Source organism: Arachis hypogaea, chromosome 12, assembly GCF_003086295.3.
Source record: "Arachis hypogaea cultivar Tifrunner chromosome 12, arahy.Tifrunner.gnm2.J5K5, whole genome shotgun sequence".
NCBI lineage: Eukaryota > Viridiplantae > Streptophyta > Magnoliopsida > Fabales > Fabaceae > Arachis > Arachis hypogaea.
Genome location: NC_092047.1, coordinates 72827475 through 72831980, shown reverse-complemented (window position 1 = coordinate 72831980; position 4506 = coordinate 72827475).

Genomic DNA, 4506 nt, shown 5'->3' with positions numbered 1-4506 from the left:
TCTTTTTCTTTTTCTCTCTTTTTTTTCGCTATTTTTTTTCTTTTTTTTTTTTCTGCAAGCTTTTGTATTCACTACTTTTTCTTGCTTCAAGAATCATTTTTATGATTTTTCAGATTATCAAATAACATGTCTCCTTTTTCCTTATTCTTCAAGAGCCAACATATTTAACATTCATAAACATCAACTTCAAAAGACATATGCGCTGTTCAAGCATTCATTCAGAAAACAAAAAGTATTGTCACCACATCAAAATAATTAAACTAGTTTCAAGGATGAATTCAAAACCATGTACTTCTTGTTCTTTTGTAATTAAAACATTTTTCATTCAAGAGAGGTGATGGATTCATATTCATAACTTTAAGGCATAGACACTTAGACGCTAGTAATCATATAGTAAAGACACAAACATAAATAAAACATAAAGCTCAAAAATCAAAAAACAGAAAATAAATAGAGAAGGAGATTAAGGAATGAGTCCACCTTAGTGAGGGTGGCGTCTTCCTCTTCTTGAAGAACCAATGGTGCTTTTGAGCTCCTCTATGTCTCTCCATTGTCTTTGTTTCTCCTCCTTCATAGCTCTTTGATCTTCTCTAATTTCATGGAGGATGATAGAGTGCTCTTGATGCTCCACCCTTAGTTGTCCCATGTTGGAACTTAATTCTCCTAGGGAAGTGTTGATTTGTTCCCAATAATTCTGTGGAGGAAAGTGCATCCCCTGAGGCATCTCAGGGATTTCATGGTGAGGAATTTCCTCATGCTCATGTTGAGGTCCATGGTCTCTTATTTGCTCCATCCTTTTCTTAGTGATGGGCTTGTCCTCTTCAATGAGGATGTCTCATTCTATGTCAATTCCAGCCGAATTGCAGAGGTGGCAAATGAGGTGAAGAGAGGCTAACCTTGCCCAAGTGGAGGACTTGTCAGCCACCTTGTAGAGTTCTTGAGGTATAATCTCATGAACTTCCACCTCTTCTCCAATCATGATACTATGGATCATGATGGCCCGGTCTATAGTAACTTTAGACCGGTTACTAGTAGGAATGATTGAGCGTTGAATGAACTCTAGCCATCCCCTAGCCACTGGTTTGAGGTCATGCCTTCTTAATTGAACCGGCTTGCCTCTTGAGTCAATTTTCTATTGAATTCCTTCCTCACATATGTCTATCAGGACTTGGTCCAACCTTTGATCAAAGTTGACTGATAAACCACTATTTTATGATTTATCTTGTGCTCAATTGAGTGGTTTTTATCAACTCTTTACCCACTTATTCATACTATTTGCATGGTTTTACATTTGCCTTCCTAATTATGTGCTTTGATTAAAAACATGCTTCTTTGGCCTTAAGTTCCCTATGTTTAAATCCTCTCTTATTACCATTAGACGCGTTGATATGTGTGTTAAGTGATTTCAGATATTATAGGGCAGGAATGGCTCAGAGGATGGAAAGGAAGCATGCAAAAGTGGAATGAATACAAGAAGTTGGAGAAATTGCTAAGCTGTCCAGCCTGACCTCTTCGCACTCCAACGGCTATAACTTTAGCTACAGAGGTCCAAACGATGTGGTTCCAGTTGCGTTGGAAAGCTAACGTTTGGGACTTCGATTTAATATATAATATGCCATAGTTTCCCTGACGCTAGGTGACGCAAACGCGTGCTCCACACGGACGCATCGCAGTGGCGAAAATCAGCGTGGCAGATTTCTTCTCCAGCGATTTCTGGGCTGTTTTCGACCCAGTTTGCGGCCCAGAAAACACAGATTGGAGGCTATAAAGTGGGGGAATCCATTCATTCATAAGAATAAGCTCATAATTCATAATTTTAGTTTTAGATGTAGTTTTTAGAGAGAGAGGCTCTCTCCTCTCTCTTAGGATTTAGTTTTAGGATTTAGGATTATTTCTTCTTCATCACAGGTTCAATGTTCTTCTTATTTATTTTTTACTTTTATTATATACTTTTAATTAGAGTAAAGAATCGTTTTTGTCTCCGATGTTTGGGATAAGTCTTATTTGTGTCCCTAACGTTTAAATCGTCCTATTTGTATCCCTAACGTTTATAAAAGTGATTCAGTGTTATCCTACTATCAATTATATTCACAAATCAGATTATATTTTTTAATTATTCTCACTTGGATGCATTCATTCTCAATTAGGTCTCATTTGGATGTGTTCGATTTTAATATTATACCCACTATTTGTATTTAGATTCAATTATGTCCTTAGAAAAGTGAATTATGTAAATATTGTAGGAATTAGTTTCAACTTTTGATGAGCCATTTTTCGGAGTGGATCATCGATTCTATCCCAGACATTTGTATTCTAACTTCAAGAAGAGATTTTTAAAACTCAAACTAAAGCGTTCATGATGTGTAATTGACGGCAGGATAGTATTGAATCACTTTTACAAACGTTAGGGATACAAATAGGACGATTTAAACGTTAGGGACACAAATAGAATTTACCCCAAACGTTGGGGACAAAAACGATACTTTACTCCTTTTAATTATTATTTATCTTTTCAATTTGGCTGATGCTACATTCATGTTATGATTTTCTTAATTAATATTATTTGAGGTATTCCAGATTTAAGATTGCTTTGCTTTATTTATATTGATGCTTTTAATTTAATTTAGATATTTTCTTCTTTTTGGCTTTGGTTAAGTAATTGGTAATGCTTGAGCTGTCAAATAAAGCAGTGGTTGAAATTGGGAGTTACTCCAATAACTCTAGTCTTTCCATAGAAATTGACTAGGACCTGAGGATTAAGCTAATTAATCCACTTGATTTACCTTCATAGTTAGAAGTTAACAAAGTGGGATTAAAATCCAATTCTCATCACAATTGATAAGGATAGGACTTCCAGTTCTTATACCTTGCCAAGAGTTTATTTTATTATTTCTATTTTATTTTTCTTATCATTTAACATACTGTTTTCTTACTTTCAAAACCCCCAATTTACAATACTCATAACCAATAATAAGAACATACTTTCCTGCAATTCCTTGAGAAGACGACCCGAGGTTTAAATATTCGGTTATCAATTTTAAAGGGGTTTGTTACTTGTGACAACCAAAATGTTTGTAAGAAAGGTTGATTGCTTGGTTTAGTAACTATACTTGCAACGAAAGTTTACTATAACCTCTAAACCATCAATCTTCAGTTCTTTAAAATGGCGCCGTTGCCGGGGAATTGCAAACGTGTGCCTTATTATTGGTTATTGTAAATATTTACTTTTTGCTTGTTTATTTGTTTTTATTTTTTGTTTTTATTTTTGCTTTTTCATAAATTAAGAGGTTATTGGTTTTTATTTAGTTATTAAAAATTTTTCAAAAATTTGTTCTTCGTGTTCATCTTGACCTTCAAGTTGTTCTTAGTTGTTTTCTTCGTTTTGATCTAAAAATTTTAAGTTTGGTGTCATTTTATTGTTTTTCTCTTTCCTCATTTAATTCAAAAATATCTTTTCTCTTTATTTTTATTGAATTTTCGAATTTTCCATAAAAAAAATCTTTTTTGATTTTAAAATTTTTATCTTATCTTATCTTAATTTTAAATTTCAAAATTCAAATATATTTCAAAAATCATTTCTTTTTCAAAATCTTATCTTATTTCAAAAATCAAATTTCATATTTCAATATTTAATTTCCAAAATTCAAAATTCAAAATTCAAAATTTTAATTTCAAAATTTTAAAATTCAAAAATCAAAAATCAAAATTTAAAAATTCAAATTTCAAATTTCAAAATTTGAATTTTCAAAATTCAAATTTCAAAATTTAAAAACTCAAAATTCAAAATTTAATTTTTCAAATTCAAAAATTTTAATTTCAATAACCTTTTAATTTAAATTTATTTTTATTTTTGTTTTTAATTTTTATTAGCTACCATGAGTTCTCACCCCTCTCGCTTTGAGTTTGGTTCTAAATCTGTTGAAAGGAGTGGAAGCTATAACAGGAATATGCATCAAGGTCTAAGCAATCAAAGATGGATGGAGCCAAGAGGATCTGATCAACCCTTTAGGCAACAACACCCTCCAAGATATCATGGGCAAGGACCACTCTACAATGCATACCAAGCTGATAGATATGGTGGATCCCCTTGTAATTACCAACAAGCCCCACCCTGTGCTTATGAACCACCTCCCCAACATACCTTTGAACCACCAAACTCACAAGCTCCTTTACACCATTTACCTCCATATGACCCTAACCCACATCCACCATACCACCACCCTATGAACCGAATGAGCCATACATAGATCCACCCCAACCTCCATTGGATAACAATACACTCATCTCTAACATCATTGGTCTCACCTCTACACTCTAAAATCTTATATCCCGCATGAACCAACCTTCTACCTCCAATATTCAACCCTCAAGCTCTAGTGCACTTCTGTTTTAACCACATAATGATCTTTTCATCCCATCACCACCCTCCATGGAAGAGCACCCACATCCATCAATCCAAGAGCAAGATGATCCCAATTATGCTATTGATATGGAACAGGAAAGAAG